The sequence below is a fragment of the Peromyscus leucopus genome, chromosome 1, assembly GCF_004664715.2.
Source record: "Peromyscus leucopus breed LL Stock chromosome 1, UCI_PerLeu_2.1, whole genome shotgun sequence".
NCBI classification, from domain to species: domain Eukaryota; kingdom Metazoa; phylum Chordata; class Mammalia; order Rodentia; family Cricetidae; genus Peromyscus; species Peromyscus leucopus.
The window spans coordinates 151,688,814-151,712,860 of NC_051063.1; the positions used below are offsets into that span (position 1 = coordinate 151,688,814).

At 44.2% G+C, this 24,047-nt stretch overlaps 1 pseudogene; it reads left to right on the top strand.

Annotated features, from left to right (window-relative positions):
- The first annotated feature begins 11,418 nt into the window (after positions 1-11,418).
- On the top strand, positions 11,419-11,734 carry LOC114708999 (annotated as a pseudogene).
- The last annotated feature ends 12,313 nt before the right edge of the window (positions 11,735-24,047 follow it).

Consider the following 24,047-nt stretch of genomic DNA (forward strand, 5'->3'; position numbering starts at 1 on the left):
GTTTGCGATTACTTTATAATTAACTAATGGGTTTCATAGCAGTCACTTTTATGTGTATCTAATGGCTACATAATGATATCGCCTGTTCAGTGGCTGCATTATAGCAGGGAGGGTAGGGCTAATAAACTTTGGGTCTATATTCTGTCACCTTTGCAATCAAGAGTCATATCCTGAGTGGCAGCGACTGGTAGAGGGCTTGGGGATCTGATGCCTTCCCAAGCATATTTCTTAACTCCTTGAATCATGGAAAAACCTGATGACCCACTGAGAAGAACTCCATGGCCACTGCGGAGGCTTTAATTTGCTGGGCATGGTGTGTGAATTCGCCCATACCTCATTTATCTCCTAACAGCCCTACAGAGGAAGAGTGAAAGACAGATGGCTTTACTAGCTTGGCTATAGTCAATGAGTAGTAGACCTAAGAAGCTTAGTTTTCTGAACCTCCATTCTTGTAAAACAACAGGAATTTGGGGGTTAACAATCTCAGAGCTGCCTACCTGCCCCTTACCAGACTCTTACTGCAGATATAAGACGAGTCAAAGCCTTAAAGCAGGACTCAACAGGAATTACTTCACTCAGTAATGAATCTGTGCTGACATTTTTTGATGGTCCAGATAGGCTTCTTCAGCTTCCCAGACTCTGGTACTCTACTGTAGCTGTGAAAGAGAACCAGGAGAACCGTGTTCCCTCCCCAGAGCTGTGGTGACACCATCTTCTTCCCACACTCCTCTCTTGGCTTCTTTGTCTCTTCTACCCAAATCAGGAGGCAATGTATGCCATGCCCACTCATCAGTGTAAATTCAATAAAATCTTCCCTCAGAGTGCAGAGGTATCCAAATGAAATCAGAATCCTGGCAGGGCCCCATTCAACCCAGGGCAGAGGTGGGAGTCTGGGCATCACAGGCTTGACCACGCTTCTACTCCCTTCTTTACCTGTCATTTGGTAGTCAGGAAAAAGTGAACTATCTTCAGACACCGTTCTCATGCAGGATTTACAACCAAAGGAGCTGAGTTCAAATGACCTGGCCTCAAATCTCAGCTCTCTCCCCTGTGAGCCCATTAACCTCGGGAGAGTTTATTCTGCCAAACCTCATCCTCCCTGTGTAGAAGGAGAAAGACAACAAACAAACTTACTTCCCAGGACCTGTTTATTTACTCAACAAATATTTGAGTGCTGCTCTGCCAGGCGCACTCAGGATCTAAATCAATGAACACATCAAAGGCCACTGCTCTCACTGAGGGAAGGAGAACACAATAGACAGAGGTGACCAGGGTTAAGGAGGAAATCGAAACAGAGCAGAGGCACAGAAATGGTCCCCGTGTGCACTCATGGGAAGAATCGCTGCCATGCAGAAGAGCATGCTGGGCCATCACCAGAAGCACAGTCAGAGAACGATACCATAAACGACACCAAAGCTGCTGGAGCAAAGGACAGAAGAAAAGGATGAGGGTCCTGAGGACTTCCTTTGAATCCTCAGAGCCAGCAATGCCTAAAGGGGCTTCTTCCTTCCTGCTATTGGTAGTTTTTAAAGCCAATTTCCAATCTCTTCCTCACTTTTCTTAAGCCAAAGTTTCTATCACAGATATCTAATAATGAGAAGTTAGGAAGGTAATCAAAATATTTGTCAGGGCCAGAGAGGTGGTTCTGCTACTAAGAAAGGGTGTTGCTCTTGCAGAGGACCCTCAATTTGTTCCAAGAACCCCACAACAATCTGTAACTGAAGTTTTAGCAAATCCAGTACCCCCTTCCAGCCTCCATGTGCACTGCACCCACACAGAGACACACACATAATTAAAAATGAAATAAGAAGCTGGAGGCATGGCTCAGTAGTTAAAAGCACTTGCTGCTCCTGCAGAGGACTTGGGCTTGGTTCCCAGCATCCACATGGTGGCTTACAACCATTTGTAACTATAGTTCCAGGGGATCTGATGCCCTCCTCTAACATCTTCAGGCATTAGGCATAAACATAGTACATATACATGTAGGCAAAATACTCAAGAACATAAAGTAAATAAATCAATTTTTTAAATAAAATATCTAAAAATTGTTTTGTCTATAGTCCTTTCTTCTTTGAGTAAAGACATCTTTTTACATGACTTCAGCTGGAGGTGCTGTGCATGTAGGTGAGAGGCCAGGCCTAGTGTGAGTCCTTAGAGAGAAAGCCCAGTCCAGACTCATTGAGAACTTAGCTGCTCATCCTAAGAGCCCCTTTGCCTGTCACCTTACAACTGTGGATTCCTTTATTAATCACTCCTTAGAGTCTGAAGCCTACTTTTATAAAAATTATGAGACCATTAAGTCACCTGACAATGGAAATAATGCCTCCATAGTGTCTTTGTTGTAATGATCCCTCATATGTTTGCTGAGCATATATTCATGCCTGTGAATTGAGTGGGCAAGGATATCAGAGCTGGTTGATTAATGGGGCCTCTGCCAGCTTCCACAGCCAGAGGCTGGCTGAGAGAGGAAAGAAAGACCTACCTCTATTAGGAATAGATTATTAATTTCATTCCCTTCAGAGCAGCCATGATCATTAATGTACTGTGAGTCTCATATCCTAAAAACCTAAAGTCTTGACTCAATGCAATATGTATGGTCTACCGGAGCCTTGTCACACTGAGCAGGTGTTTCCAGCCCCCGATCCAGTTTAACAGCGGAGAGGAAACTTCTGTGGGGGTTGAAACTTTGAATGCAAACATCTCTTTCTGTGTTCATGAAAGGTGAGTTTAGCCCCACAAGTATGTGCTGACCCCAGAATATGAGGCCCAGATTTTCCCTTACATGACTGGTGAACAAGACTCATCTGGTGTATTACTCAAGCTTTAGTTTCATGTTCTTGAGGCTAGAATAGTCCATGTGAAGTTTTATTTTCAAGTCTGGTAGTAAAGAAGGGAAACACTCAGAGGTAACTTGGGCCAAATTACTAGTATTTCAAAGAGCAGCGAAAAACAGCCACGGAATTCCAGTGCATCTTTTTAGATTTTCACTTTATGTATAAGTAAAGAAAGCCTACAGAGTCAAGTGGCATGTGTACAAATCTATACAGTGTTAAATGTAGGCAAATTTTCTGTAACACTAGCCACTTCCTAAATAACCACATGGAGACTTTTTATTATTTATGAAAGCTCAGTCAATAGCTTTGGAATTTTTCTAACTTGCTCTTATAACTTAAATTAACCATTTCTATTTATTTACTTTCTGCATTGTGGATTTATTACTCTGTGCCACCCTTTACTCTGTGCCACCCATGTTGCTTTCCTGCTTCTTTCATGTCTGGCTGGTGATGCCACTCTTCTTCCCAGCATTCTCTCTGCCCCCAAAATCCTGCCTAGCTATTGACCATTTAGGTTTTAATTATGTCACATGTAATTTTAATTAATCACATGGACATATCTTCACACAGTATAAAGACATATTTCAAAAAGTTAAACATGGAACTGGAAGACTCACACAGCCATGCCTGGAGCCTGCCACACAATCAACATACAGGGCATGCCTGAGAACACATGAAGTGTCCAGTTATCCAGTTCCACCATGTCTTCCAGTAGTCATCATCATGGTTGAGAGAGAGTCAGAGCCCAGAGAACAACAAAGGTGGAGGTCTAGGAAGATGAGACCAAAAGACTAGATTTTGGAAGTGGTAGAAGCATTGGTTTCTGTTGCTGTGATTAAACACTCTGACCAAAAGTAATTTGGGAAAGGAAGGATTTATTATATCTTACAGGTTAAAGTCCCCAGCAAAGGAAGTCAGGGCAGAAACTCAAACAGGAATTTGGAGGTAAAGACCAAATAGGAACTCTGCTTCCTGGCTTGCTCAACTGCTTTCTTACATACCCACTTGCCCATCCACGACCACTTGCCCAGGGGTAGTAGCATTGCCAATAGTGGGCTGTGATTTCTTTTTTTCTTTCTGGTGGTGGTGGTGGTTGAGACAGGGTTTCTCTGTGTAGTTTTGGTGCCTGTCCTGGACCTCGATCTGTAGACCAGGCTTGCCTTGAACTCATAAGAGATCTGCCTGGCTCTGCCTCCCAAGTGCTGGGATTAAAGGTGTGTACCATCACCACCCAACGGACTCTGGTTTCTTTCATCAACCATTAATCAAAGAAAATGTCCCCACCAACTTGCCTACAGGCCAGTTTTACGAAGACATATTCTCAGTTGAGGTTCCTTTTTTCCAGATGACTCTACTTTGTGTCAAGTTGACAAAAACACTAACCAGCACAGAAGGCATTGTGGAAGGGGACTGAGCTTTCCTTGCCAAGCAGGACTTTGCTAGGTAGTTTATGTAGGAACATTGGGGAGTCCAGATCTGTGGAGGGACCAGGTGTGCTGAATTCAGGGCACCCGGGTAAATGCCTAGAAGCCCCTTCCCACTAGAAGTCTCCATCCCAGAGCAGGACAACCAACTACAAGGAACAATATTGGAGAGAGAAATAAAGTCAGGCCACTAGGAGAGATGGATCAGCCAGCCACTGGCCAGCTGTTCTGGGAGATACTACCTGCTGAGCTGGATGGCCAAGAAGCCTGGGGCAGCTCAGATGACAGCTGAACCCCAGGCTCCTCTGATTGAGTGGAGGGCAAACAGGCCTTGCCTTTGTTCTTTTTAATCTAAATTGAATCTAGGCAGAGAAAGATTGCAGGACAGACGTGAAAAGCCAGCTGCATTTCAGTTACTCTGATCAGAATGGAAATGATGGCAGACGCTTCCAGAAGGATGGCCAGTGCCATGCCATATAGCATGGTTCACTTTAATTTATCCCCTTTCTAGGGATGACAGAGTAGAGATGTCTTTATAATGCTAAAACCCGAGACTTTAACCATGGGCAGTCAAAGGAAGGATGGGAGAGGAACTCAAATTCCTGTGTTTCTGTTGTCTAGAAGCTTGGCCTCTTAGGACCAGAGGAATCTACTGAGCTGCTTTGCCTGGGCAGGCACAGGGAAATGCCTGCTCACCCCAGACAGGACACCAATAGACCAAAGGAACACATCAATCCAGTTCTAGCTCTGTGAACTGATAGGTTTTTTAGGGTTACTTACAGGAGCAGGGGTAATTCCCAGGCTGCTGTACCACCAAAAGCTGCACCCCAGCATGAAGTGGCTTGAATCCTATCCCTGTCAACCTTCCCACTCTTATGCACACCCAGGATCACATGCAGCTCAGACAGGATTACACGAAGCTGGGGAAAGTGGGGGAGTGAGTAGCTGTACTCTCAGGTGAGGGTCATAACTTCCCACTCTCCTTCTGTGAGGGAAGGTTAATAGGGCCAATCTTATGATCAAGCTGTTCTAATTCTTAGATGATTATGGTCATGTCATGCCCCAAAGACAGAGTTCAATGATGGCATCTCTCAGAGGGGCAGTGCCCACACTCCAGCCAGGCAAGACAAGCATGATGCTGTGGCTTCTGGACAGTGAATATGGCCCTACTGTTAAGGCTGAGAATGCCAGAGAAGTGTCTGAAAGCAGGCAGTTCACCCTTGGCTCTGTCAGCCATAAAGCCTTAGCTCACACAGAAAATTCCTAATTCCAGGATCTTGTGGTTTCCAGGGGACATTCCCAAGAACTTTCCCCAGGAGCTCACCAACTTTTTCTTTTCTTAGGCTATGTAGAGAGGTACATGTGCATTATCTTCACTAGAAATTAAGCAATATTCATTTAGCCTATAGAAAATTCTTTTCCATGTTAATCTAAATTAAATCTGCAAATAGAATGAGGGTCTCTTGTGACAAGAAGCCAACATCATCCAGTGGCCTGCCCAATGCTCAGGTGTGAGTGAGTGCCCTGGGTGAGCAGGAGTGTTACAGAGTATGTGCCTGGGTTGGACTTTGGGCATGCATATCAGAGTCTGGGAAGGGGTATTATAGATATATTTTTGTTGTTTTTAATTAGTGTGTGTGACTGTGTGTGTCTGTGTGCATATGTATTCAAGCGTGCAATTGTGCCAGAGAGAGAGAGAGAGAAAGACAGAGACAGAGACAGAGACAGAGAAAGAGAGGAGAGAGGAAAAAGAAAGTGTATACACTCAGAAGAAAGTGGGCATCAGATCCCTGGAACTGGAGTTACACGCAATTGTGAGCCACCTTACCTGGTTGCTGGGAACCAAGCTAAGGTCCTCTGCAAGAGTAGTATGTTCTCTTAACAGCTGAGTCACTATTTTTTTTTTCTTTTTTGAGACAGTGTTTCTCTGTGTAGCTTTGCGCCTTTCCTGGGTCTCGCTCTGTAGACCAGGCTGGTCTCGAACTCACAAAGATCACCTGCCTCTGCCTCCCAAGTGCTGGGATTAAAGACATGTGCCACCACCGCCCGGCAACACTATATCAATAAGTATGTCCTGTACAATGCTGTGGGCATATTTATGCTCAAAATAAACTAGTTATTAGATATCCAAAGTTAGTTGTGCCTGTCTTAGTTACTTTCCTATTTCTGTGCTAAGACACCATAACCAAGGCAACTTATAGAAGGAAGAGTTTAATTTGGCAATCACAGTCCCTGAGGGTTAGAGCCTGTGATAATCATGGTGAGGAATATGGCATCAGGCATGCAGGCATGGTGCTGGAGCAGTAGCTAAGAGTTTATATATGATATACAACTGTGAGGTAGAGACAGTTAACTGGGAATGGCATGGGCTTTTGAAACTTTAAAGCCACGACCCAGTGACATACCTCCTCCAACAAAGGCCAATCTAATTCTTCCCAAACAGTTCTATCTTCTGAGAACCAAGTACTCAAATACTCTTATTCAAACCATCTCAGTGCCTTTGTGTTGTTATGATGACCACAGCATGATGAGTGGCTTCTTGTAACTAAAATCCAGGGAGCTACAATCTCAGTGTGTTTCCAGCATGCAAGGTGGGGTTGACGGGGTTTAAGCACTGCACCCAAACCACCACTATGTGAGTCCATAGTGGTTACTTTTCTGTTTCTGTGATAAAATACTATGGCCAAGGCGACGTGTAGAAGGAGGAGTTTCTTTGGTTTATTTACTCTGGTTCCAGAGGAAAAGAGTCCAGCATAATGAGAAGGCATGGTATCAAGCAGCAGGTGTTTTGGCAGGAGCAGGAAGCTGAGAGCTCACACATGTAACTGCAAGTGTGAAGCACAGAGAGTAAACTGTATGTGGGACAAGACTATGTACACTCAAAGCCCACTCCAGTGACATACTGCTCAGCAACACCACACCTCCTGAACCTCCCTAAACAGTGCTACCAACTGGGGACCAAATGTTCAAACAACCATGCCTGTTGGGGACATCTTATTCAAACTACAACAGTCCCCAAATATAATCCTGCCTTTCTCAAAGTGTGCCTTCTGAGTCTTCCCTAAGACTGCTTGAAGGCATAGCTGCAGCTCTATAACATCAGTGTCCCTACAGGGCCAGCTCACCCCTAGGCAGAGGTGGGAGTGAGGGTTTCTTGGCTTTGGTTCCACTTCTGTTTGACACAACCTTAAGTCAAAGTGTCCTCGTCTATAAAACTGGAACTAGTGATCCTTTCTTTACTTGTCCTATAGCTAGCCAGGAACACATGACAAATTTAGCAAAATGTTTGCTGGGCTCTAATGTAGTTTATAACAATGTTATAAAGTATACATTGATAAGATCATTGATTCTCATTGAGCAGAAAGGCTGTGTTTTGTGTCTTTCTCCTCTTTGGGAGTGGTGCTGCCTGCAAAATGGACATCCTCTCAGGATGCTGTGTTCTCCTGGTACTCCAGTATTGGTACAGACATGGGCAGGAAACCTGCTTTATCAGAAGAATAGCAGCCCTACACCAGTCAGTTCCAGACTGACATTCACCATTTGATGCCAGCCATCCAACCCACAGGGCAGGCAGCACACCAGCACACCCAAGATTCGAGTATCTTTTCTCATCTGTTCTTAAGGGAAGAAAACAAAGCAGGTGTAACTAGACTAGTTGGTTGGTCTACCTGAAAGGTGCCAATTGACTTAGAGTGAGGTTGTACCCTTTTGCCCTTCACTTTTGACAGTGGACTCAGTAATGGCTCCTTGGCCTACTATGTATATGCCAGTTCTTCTGTTTTGGCTGATCCAATGAGAAACAGATGCCTACTAGAACCTCATAATCCAGCCTCCCCTTCCATCCCCACACTCTACTACACTCTCTTGAGGACTCACCCAGAACTCTACAAGGTCTCCATGTAGACACTGGAAGCCAATCAGCTACGCTGAAGGCAGTGACAGCAACAGTCACTGAAATTCTGGGACATCAATAACCTGTAGCTAGAATTGATTCACAGTATACTCTCCCTGGATTAAACCTCATAATTGCTGAGCCTGGCTTTCATTTAAATCCAGTAGTTAGAGTGCCATCAAGAGAAGCTTCACAGCATCCAACTGTCTCTCAGGAGATGTTGCTGCTGCAGCTGCCCTACCCACCCTGGCTCTCAGTGGAGGCTGCACATCTGCTTCATCTTTCTCAGTTAGCCAGTTGCTCTGTAAGGTCACAGAAGGTCTCCCTCTTGCAGAATTGCCCATGCCTGCCAGATTAGGGCTAAGATGGAGTAAGTACAGATGGGGACCAGATACCTCATGAGATGGGGGTGGAGCCATGGAGTGTAGTTTGCCATATCCACAGCCATTTGCAGCACAGCAAAGCCTGGTTCTAACCTCATAGTCCACAGCCTGGGAAGGTTCTGGTGTGCCATCACCTGCTTAGCTACTCATTGACAGTCCTCCCACATCTCACTCTGCTTCCCTGCAGACTTGTCATCAAAGACATTACAACCAAGCCTTTACCTTTTAGAAGGTGTATAAAATGGTGCCACTTCAGGGGAGATTGCTTAGTGACCACACCGAGGTAGGTAGGTCTTGGTCTTTAAGGCATAGATGAGGTCTTACTTCCACCAGGATGTGATTGATGCTGGGTCATGGTCACCCATGGTGATGGGGCTGAGGTGCTCCAGGATCTACAAGTAGAAGTCTAACTAATAACTGAGCAGCTAGCAGCTCTTTCAGCACTGAATTGGGATTGGGGACACTGTAATTCTGTGTGTCCCCAGCTGTGTATCAATCCACACTGCTTCTTTTCTTATGCTCATTGTTCCCACAATGCATAAGCAGGCAGTGGAATGTTTTAGCAGAGCTTCTTCACACATTTGCTTAAGAACATGCAGAACATTTCCAATGATGGAGCTAAAACAAAGATCCCCTACTGCAAAATGAAGAACACCAGGATGTTTTTAAACAGGGCAGCCTGGAAAGTCCCATTGAAAGTTGTTGCTCCTGACTTTCTTTTCCTTCTACCCAGGATGGCAAAGAGAGAAGAGCTGTCCATTTACAAGTCAAACAGACCAGGAAAAATCTGACCCTTCCCACAGACCAAAACCAGCAGTGGTTACACCTGTACTAGTTTAATTATTTATCTGTTTAATAATGTTGGATTAACTCACCAGAAGAGATTCTTAAAAATAAATTAGTGAACTGGAGGCTCAGGCAGAAGAGTCACTTGAGTGTACGAGTCCATATGTGTCCTTGTGAGAGGGCAGCAGAAACAGATTTGACTAGAGATGTGGTGATAGTACAACTAAGGTCAATGCTGTGGAGGAAAGGGCTATTAACCAAGGTATGCAGAGACTTACTCTTGTACCTTGAGGAGGGACCGGGAGCACAAGACTACTATTACCCAGTGTTCATGAGAATTCCTGGAAAGAAAGCTGATGGACTGGTTAGAACTGCAGTGTTCTAGAGATGGTAGAATGTGGCAGGCCCAGAGACTAATTATAGATGATCTTGGGCTATATTTAGTCCTCTAAAGAGTTTTCTTTGCCCATCTCTGTGTCAGACCTAACATCCTGTGCTAGTAGATAAAGCTAAACCTGATAAACGGATTAAAAACCCTTGGAGTATATTAACAAATCCGTATTCCCTACCAATCAAAGGACTAAGAAGAATCAAATCACATCTGAGGCCCATAGCTGAGATTTCTCTACTGTGCTGTAATGGCCTACCTAGTGTTTCCACCAATGTATTTGAAAAGTGCCTTGATTTATGACTTTTCTCTGGTCTGTTAACATCATGAAATTTCTTCCACAACACTGGAACATGGAATTTGAGGTGACCTAAATTTGTGTTTCTGGGCCATGGTCACTCATATATTTGGCTCCAGATTAAACTGTTTTATTCCCTTTGAGGCAATAGCTGTGTTTTTTTGTATGGACACCAGTGAAGTGAATTTTAGACTACTGGTTTCTAAAGTGGTAAGAAAACACATGCATGTTTTTTTAAAGTCATCAAATATGTGTTAATTCATTGCTGTGACTTTAGGAAATTAACATAACTACCAAAAATGCAGCTGCATTGTAGCCCTGATTGAAACAATAACTAATAGAGTATTTTTTTTCTCTGTTGGAACAGATTAACTGAAAGTCTAGCATAAAGAACAGTTTTCAGTTTTGGTTTATTAGTAGATCAATTTTTCTCATGTTACATGTAGTTCTATATATAACTTCATGGTGAGTGAGATTTCATATCTGCCTGCAAGCTCACTGCAGCCTGAAGTTCAACCTTTCACTCCACATTAGAGAAAAAGTTCCCCCTGTAGGGGCAGAGGTGCGTGCGTGCGTGCGTGCGTGCGTGCGTGTGTGTGTGTGTGTGTGTGTGTGTGTGTGTGTGTGTGTGTGTGTAACCTCCAGCAAACACAGCCCACCAGAAGCACAACTGGTGTTTTCAATTGAATGTGACTGAGAGCTCACATGACCCTACCCAGAAACTGGCAAGAGCACAGTCATTTCTTTCTTGAGACAAATGGAAACAACCAGGAGGCAGAGTTTGTCATCAAGGTCACTCCCTGGGACTCAAACTCCAGGACCTTACTTTCTAGAGCAGGAGCTACAGGGCAGGCCAGTCGCTGCCAGAGAAACTGCTCTGGCAGAGAGACAAGCAGGGGCACCTTGCCCTCTGTTATCCTTGCCTGTAGCAGTGTCTGTCAGAGGCTAGAAATGGCTCTAACTAGGTAAGACAGAAGGCTGAACAACAAAAAGGCATCCTTCAGGACCCCATCCTTTGGTGTGCAGAAAAGAGCAAAGAAATGAGAGCTCTAAACATGGATGCAGATGTAGAATGTGTCTGACATGCACACCCACACCCATACACAATTTCTCCCCAGTCATGTCCACATTCTCCCACCCCCTTTCTTTCTTCTGTGGGCTATAAAGATAGGCTGCATTATACAGGTTAATTTCAGAGTTAAGGACTGAAGGGCTCTTTCCTAGGGACTGGCAGAATTCTGAGAGAGAAAGAGACCAAATCCCTAATGGCATGGAGCCACCTTATGCCTTCTTTATGAGAAAAGAAAATCATAGTTTTTCTTCTTCAGCTACATTTTCAAACTGGCTATGCAGAGCCACTAAGAATTCTTAGATTGGCTAAGGGTCACATTGAACTACCACTGCTCCAGGGCAGTCTTTAGGAATCATCATCATGGCTGAAGACATCAATACTAAAATCAAGAACTACAAAACTGCCCCCTTTGACAGCTGCTTCCCAAACCAGAACCAGACCAGGAACTGCTGGCAAAACTACCTGGACTTCCACTGCTGCGAGAAGGCAATGAATGCAAAGGGGGATGATGTCTCTGTGTGTGAGTGGTACCGGCATGTGTACAAGTCCTCCGCCCCGTATCGTGGGTCTCAGCCTGGGATGACTGCAGAGCAGAAGGCACATTTCCTGAGAAGATTTGACCTGGCTCTGCCCACCTCTCCTCTGTTCTCTGTCCTTCTCCCCAGACAGTAAAGGGGACCTGGGTATATGATGGTCACTGCTCTGGGACCCTGAATCATGCAACTACTAATAAAAATTAACTGGAAAAATTAAAAAAAAAAAAGAATTCTTAGATTATCAACAAAGAATATATCTACACCCACCTTTTTTATTAGAAGTCTTCCTCTCAGATGAACATCTTTTTTTCTTTCTGTGTTAGACTTAAACCCAGCTTGCAAATAAAGCCCTTTCTTTTCAGCTCCTTAGGAGGCTACCCTGAGCTGTCACATATCTTCTGCAAGACAGTGAATGGAGAAATCACATCCTGGCCAGGACCACTAACTGGCCAAGGACCCTCAGCCAAAGGAGTGGGAGCCTATAGGACTAGACCTGAAGGGAGGCTCAAGCTTGATATACAGTGGTGTCCTCTGGTTCTGCCTAGTAGACTCACAGGTGCCTTTTCCTACCATCTACAGCCCTCAAATGTGAGGATCCCTGTGACTTGCTAATCCCAAAGCCTGGACAAAGGACTTATAACTGTGGGTGTTTCTTGGACATGTGTTCTGTGATTATTGTTGCCCTTTTTTTACAATGCTTAATCTCACATATCAGTTTGAGCAGATTGTGAGGCCCCAAGACAACCAGTTAAATGTCATGCTGCACATATTGTATCTGAGTATGCTTATTGCTATGGATATCACTCTGTATGCTGTGAATGTATTGCTCTAATTTGGTTGATAAAATAAAAGGCTAATGGGCCAGTAGCCAGGCAGGAAGTATAGACGGGACAAGCAGAGAGGAGAATTCTGGGAACAGGAAGGCTGAGTCAGGAGATCCTGCCAGCTTCCGTCGCCATGAAAAACAAGATGCAAAGATACCGGTAAGCCATGAGCCACATGGCAAGTTATAGATTTATAGAAATAGGTTAATTTAAAATGTAAGATCTAGCTAGCAAGAAGCCTGAGCCATTAGGCCAGTTTAATTAATATAAGCCTCTGTGTTGGATTCAAGTGGCTGCAGGACTGGCAGGTGAGAGAGATTTGTCCTGACCACCGGCCAGGTGGGACACAGGAAAACTTCAACTACAGCTTATGGATTAAACTATTTTGTGCCACGATTTCTGGGGAGACCTAACACAAAAGTCTATTAACCCCAGATAGGGAACTGATAACAGACAAAAGCAATGATATCACAAAAGTCCAATTTGGTGACCCAATGAGTTCACTGGATCTACTTATAGGAATGTGGGTGAGGGATTAATTATAGGAGTAGGGACTATGCATATTACCAAAAGCCCACCCCAGCATGGTTGACAGCTCATGACTGGAGCTCACTCCACAACTTACTGACAGAATAATATGTCAGAGAATGTCTCTGAGGCTGTTCAGGGGATCTATAACCCTCAGTAGTCTTTAATGCTTGGAGAAGGAGAGGCCTTGTATATCTGTCCAGTTTTAGGTATTTCTTGAGACTTCTGAGTTGATTGCTTCTGGGTCTTAAGAAGCCTCACTTCCAAGTCTTCTGGACCTTGGGAAGAAATTGCTACACAGAAGGATTGCCATTAGAATTGGTAGACTGTGAAACAGGGTAAGCCCTAGTCACAATCTTGATGGGAAGAGAAGAAAAGGCCAAGTGCTGAGTAAGCAAGAGCTTTCTCTCTGTCTGACCCTCTTCCAGCTACCACAGTGGCCCTCTCCTGCCTTTGGACTTGGATCAGACTGGGATTTTCTCAACTGGCTTTCCTGTTTCTCAGGCATTTTTGCTCAACCTGTCACTACACCTTTGGCTCTCTTGGGTCTTCAGCTTGCTCAGTATACATTTTGAATTTCTCAGCCTCCAGCATCACAGAGCATCTCCCACTCTATTTTTTATCTCCTTTCTTTTTCTGTCTCCTCTGTCTCTGTTCTTTATCATCTCCTCTATTTCTAACTCTACCTCTTCTGTTTCTACCTATTTCCCTCTTCTGTCTCTGATTCTGTCTCATCTATCTCCATGTCTTTCCTCTTTGTTCTGTTTTGAAGATAAAGATCAGGATATCCCAGGATTCAGTACGCTCAAGGCCCGCAGCAGATTTCAGAGTGCTTCTTTTCACAAAGACCCCTATGTTACAACAATCCTGTCTCTAAATTTCACAATGTGCTGCTGAGCTTATCTTATGTGAGAGCTTATTAAAATAAACAAACAAAAAATACTGAAAAGCCACAGTCAGCTAACATTCATTCCCAATACAGTATTCTCCAATGGCTCAACAGACACAAAAGAGGCAAAGCTGCTCCAAGTAGCCAGGAGAGGGCACAGACTGTGGGGTAAAGACAGGGCCTGCCGGGAGCAGTTCTGTTTATTACAAAGGAATGAAGTTCGGGAAAGATGCTTCTCTACGCAAAAAAGATGAGTGGCTGTGAACTTGCAGGGTGACACAGGAGGGAGTGCCAAGTGGTTTATTGGTGTCACATAAAAATAACAAAGATCCTTGGTGGCCCTTAGCTCAGTTTTGCAAATTATGCAGAATGAATGGAATTCTTACTGGATCTTTATTATTTTCTTTCCTTTTTCATATTTTTTCTCTGATGTCCTCTTCTCTTTTCTCTTCTCTCTCTCTCTCTCTCTCTCTCTCTCTCTCTCTCTCTCTCTCTCTCTCTCTCTTTGTTTGGAGAGTGAGAGCCATGGGCAGGTAGGAATATGTTTAATTCTTTGTACCCAATAGAGAGGCCAAGAGTCTCCCAAAAAAACAACCTGTGTCCTTTACAATTCACATGCTAGAGCTTGACTCCTGGTGTTCTGAGTGTGTGGCTTTCCATCTTTCTATCTCAAGGCCTTGGACTAGTCATCTGGAAGGTCACCATTTTGGCCTCACATGGTCCTATGGGAGGGGTGCTGCTTCCTGGCTTACTCCACATGGCTTGCTCAGCCTGCTTTTTTATAGATTCAGGACCACGAGCCCAAGCATGGCACTACCAACAATGGGCTGGACCTTTCCTCATCAATCACTAATTTAAAAAATGCCCTTATGATCTTATGGAGGCATTTTCTCAATTGAGGTTCCCTCCTTTCAGGTAACTCTAGTTGGTGTCAAGTTGACATAAAACTAACACAGTATCTATTGAGAGAAGGCTAGAAGACATAGTTCTCTAAAGGACTAGCTTTTTCTTGAGGCAACTAGGAAGGGGGGTAGTTTCTTCCAAATGTAAAACCCCAACTATTTGGGGTTGCAAATCCTCAAAAAGTAATTCTCACCATGCCTGCAACAACCAAACCCACACTGTTTCCCTGATGTATGTCCTGTCTCATGCTCAGACCAGGACCCCTGTAGATCTAAGAAGCCACCACCGCCTTTAGACTCAATGTAACAGCTACCAAGCTGAAACTTGATCCTCTAGGGTGGAGCAAGCTCTGGGAAAGAGGAAAGGGACAGCATTCCTCTCCAGTCTTGTGCTTTGGTTTCAGTCTAGCTCAACTGAAGTCTTCTTCCTGCCTAGCACTACTCCTTATTGGGAAGCCAAGGCCTATGGGCCTGGTTGTGCCATCTGTCACTGTCCAGTCATGAGAGACCATGCTTCAGGGGCCCTGTAGTCACAGGAATCTTCTGCTGGAATTTCATGACTATGCCTAGGAAGGCATAATAAATGTCTGCTCACTCCAGCTGGGGCACCAGCAAAGAATCAAAAAGTCAGTCCCAATTAAGTCTAGTATGGTAAACCAATGAGTTTATTGGATTGACCAAAGCAGAAACATTGGTAACTAAAGGCAGTTACATAGTGGCAGTGACCCATTTTGGCTTTGGTGATAGCACATGAAAGCTGCATCCCTAGAGCTCTCTGTCTAACTTGTTGGCAGCTCCACCAAAGAGTCTCCCCTTCACCAGCAACTGTTAGTATAAAACCTTGAGCTTTGTAAGACCTGTAGATTTCTGAGTTTTAGGGGCCTCCCTCTTCCTCCTCCTTCAAGGTGGGAATGTTTCAATTTGGAGAAAGTAGCTAGATAATTGGGGGTTATATTGATCAGCAGTTGTTGCTGTGGAGATAGAAGGAGAGGGAGCCAGACTGCCAGCAAAGACTTGGGCCTGAGTGAGCAAAACCACAAAACCCCCCAGTCCACCAAGAAACCTGTGGTATATGAATGGGGATCTGGGATGTTCTCTGATCTAGGCTGTGGATGAGTGGCAAGTATCTGAGCTAGGCCAGTGCAACCTATGTTTCAGTCATGGGCACACAGAGCTCCAGGGAGAGCCTTACAGGAAAGAATGGACTTCCTGGTGTTTTTTGAGACCCTGGGACATGATTCTAGGGCTGGGTTAGTTTTGAACTGTTGCTGCAACTGTAACAGATTGCTATACATTTAATAGATTGAAGCAATATGCATTTATTTTACATAGTTCTTTAGGCTGGAAGTTTAAAATTTCTCTCAGGGGTTAAAATCAAGGGGCCAGTAGATTGCCCCATTGTAGGCTTTGGACCAGAACAGGTTTCTTGCTTAGTCTACATTCTAAGGGCTGCCTACATTTCCATCTTCTGGAAGCAGGTGATGATGCCAGCTCTGGTCTTTTTTTTCCCTCTTCCCATCTCTGTTTCTGCCTCTGGCCAAGGATCCTTTCAATTGTTGGACTCAATAGATAATCCTCTGTCTCAAGACTCAGCCATATCTACAAATTTACTTTTGCCCTGTGAAAGAACACATGGCAGGTTCTGGAGACAAAGATGTGGGTCTCTTTGGGAACCTTTATTTAGAGAGACATCATGACTTTGTCTCTGAGCATGATTGATTCTGTGTTGTTCTTCAGGAGCACAGCAGAGCCTAACACAGATTGGTCTTCAAGAAGTGTGGGGCAACCTGGTCCTTGGAGAGAATTCCCAGAGGGATCATGGCAACCTCCAGATGGGTGGGGCAGCCATGAGGTCATAGCCTCTTTCCTCCTCCAAATCATCCCTCTTTCCTTTTCATCTTAAACATTCTACCTCCCACAAGAAAATCTATTGCTATGAATTACTTTACATGTCTTCCTACCCGTAAACATGTGCCTAAGCTCTGACCAGAAGGTCTTGAGGAATTGTTGGAGCTTTATTATTTTCTTCTTTGATTAGAAATGAAAAAAGGACAAGAGTCTTCCACTCCCTCCTACTTGTGAATACACACCAGTGTGAGGACATGAAAGTGAGGTCCGGCACAGCTTCCTTTTCACCACTGGGGGGTTCATGGGCAATGAACCTAGGAGCCTCTCAGTTGTGAGAAACCCTTAGAATATCTTGCTTTTATGCTCATTATCACAATATAAAGGTGAGTTATAGCTGGGTATAACCCTACACTCGGAAGACTGAGGGAAGAGGATGGTGAGTTTGCAGCCAGCCTGTGATATGTAACAACACCCGGTTTCAATGTCCTATCCCCCCAAAATAAATTACATTGTTTAAGCCACTATAGGCCCTCAGGCCTTCCCAGGCAATCAAATAATTCCTCAGCAGAGCAAGGAAGAAGGAGTATTCTACCAACAATGATGGCAGGAAGCTCCCCACCTCAAGGAGATTCATGCAAGATCAATAAGGGGTTGGTATGTGTGCTAGCATCCTCAGGCAGCTATGACAAATTACCACAGATCAGTGGCTTAAAACAGCATGCTGTTCTTAGTCTGCAGGCCATGTTTGCTTCATTCATAGGAAGAATATGTCCTACCTCTTTGACATTAGATACCCAATGATTCTTTATCAATTAGCAATAGATCTGTAGTCTTTGTGTCTGTCTTCACACAATGTGACATCAATGAAATTGGGTCCACCCTAAGTCTTCTGTGACCTGTTAACTTCAGCACATATTCAAAGACCCTATTTTCAAATCAAGTTATATTTGTAGGTTCTTAGTGGACAGAAATTAAGGGGGAAAGGCCATAAACATGGATAACTATTTCCAGTATGCTGCAGGGGGCACTCTGCAGATGTTTAAATCACTCAGGTGAATTTTGCAAAGATTTGAGGTCCTTGCACTGGCCTGTGAAGTCAGAATCTTCACTGTTCAGCAATCCCATTCCTCTTGTATCGTGTGTCAAGTGAGTGTGTTTTCAAGACTAATGAAGACCTGGAAATGCCAGTGAGTGTTTGGAATCATAATTTCTGCTCCATCACACACAAGAAAGGCAAACTGCAAAAGGAAACAGGCCTTGAGGCATCTGCAGAGACATAATGGCAAAGGAGGTATGAAAGGGTCACTGCTGAGTGTTAGTATCAATGAGCCAGCGTGGATTCACATGTGCTGGGTACAGTGCAGAACAACATGAGGCTGTCTGCCTGCCTCCAGCTAAAGAAACAAAGGGGGAAGGTGGAGGATTGGGTGGGATGTGGTGGGGGCTCCAGGAAATAGGGCTTCTCCGAGTTCACTGGCAACAAAGATAGGGAGTCTACACCGTGGCAGAATTAAAGTCATTATGCCTCAAAGCTGTAACAAAAAAGCCTTTAGCCTTCACTCATGCTATCCAACAGTGGATTAGGGAATAAACTAGCCAGACTGTCTTGGACCACTGTGGATTCGACACTGATCTAAGACCTGGAAGAGTGAAAACAGGCTGCCAGCTACAGTATGCTATTTGCCATCACCTAGTAAGGACATGCTCATCTCACAAAAGGAAAAGATACAAGAAATGGACAGGAATGAGTCAAGGCCAGCTAGTTAGCCCAGACAGAGCCAGGACTGGGCCAGTGCCCTCTGGGGCAATGGGAACCACATTGTACCCACCCCAGGCTGCTGTGTACACTCTGAAAGAAAGCAGGGTCTGAGTAGTTATAGAAATTCTCTAGACAATAGTAGTTTCCTAAGTCTTTGTCTGCTTTGAGGATGGTTGATCATCAACTAGACTATGTTGAAAAGTGCTTGGGTTTAGCAAATACTCTGAGTAGTCTGTGAAGGCATTTTCTGAGAAGATTGACAAGTGCATGGCACCATCCGATAGAATAAAAGGTGAAGAGAAAGCCAGATAGAGTGTGCAAGCCACACCCTTCCTGAACCTGAGAGGATCTAGAATCACCAGCGTTAAATTAACTGTGGTAGGAAGAACCAAGTTTAATGTGGGTGACACATGTGGGGGGCACTATTCTCTGGGTAGGTGGTATATGACTTTTCCTGGAGAAACAGAAAAAAAACTTCTACTTACTGCAAATAGAGAATCAAGTATAAATTAGAGCTTCAAATCTACAGAAGTTCAGTTTGATTGGTGAGCCAGTGAGACTGAGGTTGTTTAGAAGAGCACCTGTGATGAGGAAGACTCTTATCTAGCCTTTTTATTTCAAGTGGATACTCTGACCTCCAGAGGAGCCTGACATTTAAGACAAAACCCCCCAGAACAGTGATCCATCTTTTCCCTGTTTATTCTTGACATAATTCACTTCCCAAAAAGCTAAATATAGAAAACCAGAGACCAAGATGCGAATTGCTTATTGTGGTGTAGTTTCTTTACTCTGTTATCTGTGACCAAGTGTTTCTTGGAGCGGGGCATAGGGGAGCATACTTGTAATCCTAGAACTAAGAGGGCTGAGGCAGGAGGATTGTGATTTCCAGGTTAACATGGATTATATAGCAAGACTCTGCCATCATCATTGCTGGCTCCCACTTCTGCAGCCCACAGATTCCAAGGGTGGCTAAAAGTAGATAGCTAAGGGAATGGGCCTCTGCTGGCTGCCTTGATGTATTTTCTTGATGACTATGAAGCCCACAAGGACAAGGAAGAAAGGACTCATTCCTGTCAAGCTTGCTCACTACTAATTCAACACACACTAGTATAGAGCCAAGCACTGAGTCACATGGTTGGTTTACAAGAATGAGCAAAGAGCCACCTGGTGCTTACCTTCCCTGAGCCTTTGTTTAAGAGTGCCATGGCACATAACAGTAGCATGTTCAAAATCAGACAAGTCAGAGACATGGAGCAGGAGATAGGTGACATCATCTGCAGGGATCTTACCGTGGGCTACAGGAGACCATCTGACCAGTTAGGAAGTGCAGACAAAATTCTACACAGTCTTAGTAAATAAGAAACACAGAGCCAAATACAAAGGAAATAGCCAAAGAGATCAGAGCAATAGCCACGACTAACTTTAGCTTACCACCAGAAGTAGCTTCCCCAGAGAGAGAGAGTTTCTTCCTGTCTGACTTGTCTTTTTATTGCCTTTCTGTTCTACCTTCTCATTGGCTTTAAACCCAACCACATGACTTCCTCATCACTGCCTATTTATACAGACCTCCAGGTCTCTATGGTTGGTACTGGGGTTAAAGGTTTGTGTCACCACGCTTGGCTGTGTCCTTGATCACACAGAGACTCTGCCTGCCATGTGATTGGATTAAAGGCGTGTGCCACCACGGCCTGACTCTTATGGCTTGCTATGACCTCTGATCTCCAGGCAAAATTTATTTATTAACATACAAATAAAATCACATTTCAGCACAAATAAAATATCACCATAAGGAAGGACAATAATTCTTGAGAAACCAGAATGGTTTGTGAGGTAGCTTGATAAAGAAGAGAGGGGAGGGTCATCCATGTCCAGGATCAATCAGTACTTCAGTTTAATAGGGTAAGTGCAGAGATCTGTGAAGGCCCTGAGGCTGGAGAGCAAGGGTAGGGAAGGCCAGCCATGTTGGTCCAGCCAAATTGGGCTGCAATTGTGCAATGGGAAGTCAGGGACAAGGCAGATTTCCCAACAGTGGTGTGCTGGTTAGATTTTTTTTTTTCTGTCAACTTGACACAAGCTAAAATCATCTGGGAAGAGGGACCCTCCGTTAAAAAAATGCTCCCATTAGATTGGCCTATTGGCAAGTCTCTGAAGCATTTTCTTGATTGCTGTTTGATGTGGGAGGGCCCAGTTCACTCTGGATAGTGCTCCCCTGTTCTGGTGGTTCTGGGTTGTAAAAGGAAGCAGGCTGAGGGAGCCACAGAGAGCAAGGCAGTAAGTAAGAAGTATTCCAACAGAGTCACTGCCTCAGTTCTTGCCTTGAGTTCCTTGACTGGCTTCTTTTTGTGAGGAACTATAAACTATAGTTTCTCCCCAAGGTGCTTTTGGTCACTGTTTTATCAGAACAATTAAGAAACAAAGTAGGATAAATGAGATCCATGCTCCCACATCACCTTGACTTTACAGAGACAGGGCAACATGGGTTCTGGGGACCTGAGAGGAGGCTATGTCAAAGGTCCAGGTGACAGAAAACTGGAGTATCTCACAGGGAAATGGCAAGCTCTGAGCTGAACCCACAGCTACTGCTAGGCATTGCAGCTGCCATTTCTATACTACCCTGTGACTACCATCTTTACTCCCAAAGGCATGCTGAAGAAAGGCTTTCAGGTGGTGTATCCACGAAGAGAACAGTACACTTCTGATTCTGCAGAGTGGGGCTCTAAATGGGAGGATTCACTCCCACGATGTAACCTTTCCATCCTGCTTGGGATGGTGAGGTGAGGAGGAAAGGACAGATACACCCTCTGGAACCTGGAACCTCAATATATTTACTATTGGACACAGCACTTGGGGAGGGAATAGGCTTTGCCAACTGTACTGTGGGCCCATGTCTGCAATTCACACTCATTCAAGACTCCACTAGCAGCAGGCTTCCTCTATTCCCTATAATTTCCCAAACTACATCCTCTGCATCCCAGCAAGGGCCCCTCCACTACACTAGTGCTGAGCCACAGAGAGCCAATGCTCCCCAGAACCCTAAAGGGCAAAGTTTCAACATATACCACCACAGTCTAAACAGATGACATGTCTACAGTCCGAGCCTAAACTACAAACAAAGACATATTTCTACAACAAATTTCTACAACTGTGTCATTGGAAGTCAGAATGACAGTACAGCTCGAGCCAGAGCGACAGGCTGCAAACCTGCACAACTTGAAAATGTTAATTGGTTAGCGAGTCATAATTTTCACACATATGTAAATAAGGTTAATGAATTTTATTCCACACAGATGATTTAAACTGTAAAACAATCAAATGGCTTTTCAGGTAATACTTTGGGGCCCAAATCAAATAAAAATTTTAAGTCATTATAACTTTGGAAAAAGAAACTAATTTGAATATGTGATTTAAATCCATTAAACAGTCTTCACAACTTTAAATGGTGATAATAGAAACCAGAAAAGCTTGAGAGTGGTTAAGATTAATTAAGAGTGAATGCATTGGGGAGACGGAAATTACAGTGCCATAATTTTAGAATGCAAATGAGGTCAAAAAGTTTAAATTAATGTTCGTCTATACAAACACAGCCTCCATAAAGGAGAAATATTTCATTACAAGGATTTTTATAAGTACTGAATTCTGCACTTCTGGTTACATAAGTAGTAACAAATTGATAAACAGCAACCTGTTGTCAGCTAATTACAGCACTTCCATGGCTGCTAACAATTAAGCAGGGAGCTATTTAGAAATCTTGATCCACAGAGTTCTCTGTGGTTTGGTTTCTCTTCCATTGCAGACAGTGTTAGTGACCCCTACATGTCTGTAGCATTTCAGTGGGCTGTCTCCTATATCTTGAACTCCTCTGAAATGGTTGTCAACAATGTTCCTTGGGCTTCCAGAGTTGTACAGACAGCCAGGAGTGCTTGTTGTGACCCCCAGCCTCCCTTTTCTGCTGGGTGGTCTATAACCAATGGCCACCATAAATATACAAAGCTCCTTGTCCCAGAGATGGGACAAACTGTATGACACCACTGCATGGCACAGCATCAAGAGACATCTAAAACCCCTACCCTGAAATTGCAGCCCAAAGCCAGGTCCATGAAAGGCAGAGGCCAAAAAGGTATTTCCTATGTAATCCTTTTACAGAGGGAAGTTGAGAAGCCAGGCAAAGTTGTAGCTTCTCTGTCAGTCTGAAGCCTGGCTTCAGGCTGATCATACAGGGCCCTCTGTGGAGGCCAAGCACACCCTCTGATTGCCTTTCATATCCCCTTCAGTCAGTCCTTTCTTGGCTATGAGACAATCCCCAGAAGGTGAAAACTGTCAGCCCATGGCAACACTCTAGAGAGCTGAATCTCTAGTAGCCACCAGGTACAACTGAGGGGTTAGAAGCCAGCTGGGCAAAGGCAGCCACAGGGCACCACCAGCCTCCACTGCAGCCACGCCTGTGTGCCTTCTCATCCCCATTTCTCTCCCTTTCCAGGTCCCTGGGGACACTTCCTTGAAAACTTGATGGCATAACAAATCCTTGCACTCTTAGCTAGAGCACGCTAAAATAAGGGACTATATGGAAATGAATGGCCTCAGGCTTCCCTTGTCTTGGAAGTCTCTCATGATAGACTTCCTACCAGGTCTATGATCATGCCCCAAATCTTCCTCAGTGGAATCAAACTGCCCTCTTCACTTAAAGGCTTTATTACACACACACACACACACACACACACACACACACACACACCAATACACATAATATTCCCCCAATATTCCATCTTTGCCACTTGACATAGGAACTGCCAATCAGAATGAAGAGATTTTATTTGAGATGGGCATATGATTCAAGGTGAGCTAATGACCCTTGGCCCCTGGAAACCCTTGAAAAGATAGTATTTCCCTCCTCTGAGTTGATTAACCTGCAGCCTCTAACCCCATGATAGTGAGGACAGTCTAGCAACAAATTGCTCCTGCAAGCCACTGAGGCAATCACAGAAGAAAACACAGTCCAGTACTGCAGTGGAATGCTAACTACATCTAACCACACCGTCTGAGCCCAAGCTGAGACTCTAGTCAGGTAGGAACTGTTTAGGACACCCAGGATGGCTCTCCTCTGACCAACTGATACCATGGCAAGACCCCCATAAAGACCACCTTCTATTCATGATAGAGCTGTGTGATATAACATAGAATTTAGAGTCTTGAGTACACCCTTGGACCTAGAGTCTTAGTGACAGTATGACCTTGATGAAGTACCTTTTCTTTCTTTGGTCTCTATTGTCCTGTTTATAATGACAGGACATTTGTGGAATGTGTTAAGTACAGTGTCATCAAAGAGTGTGGTTTAGGACTCTGTAAATGGTTCCTTCGAGAGTACCTTCTAGAAATGCAAATCAAAAGTGCCTTGAGATGCCACCTTGCCCAAATCAGAATGGATATGAAGAAAACAAAGAACATCAAATGTTAGTAGTTTAGGGGGCACTTATTAACTTCTGGTAAAAATATAAATTAGTACAGCCACTATGGGGAGTAAGTGTGGAGAATCCTCAAAGACCTGAATCTAGAACTTACCACATGACCCAGCTATGCCATCCCTGAGGATTCTAAGTGAACGTTCAACAAGTGTTCCTGCACATCCTTGTTCTGTGTAGCATTGTACACAATTGTCAAGATAAGGAATAGGCCTGGATGTCTAGCAA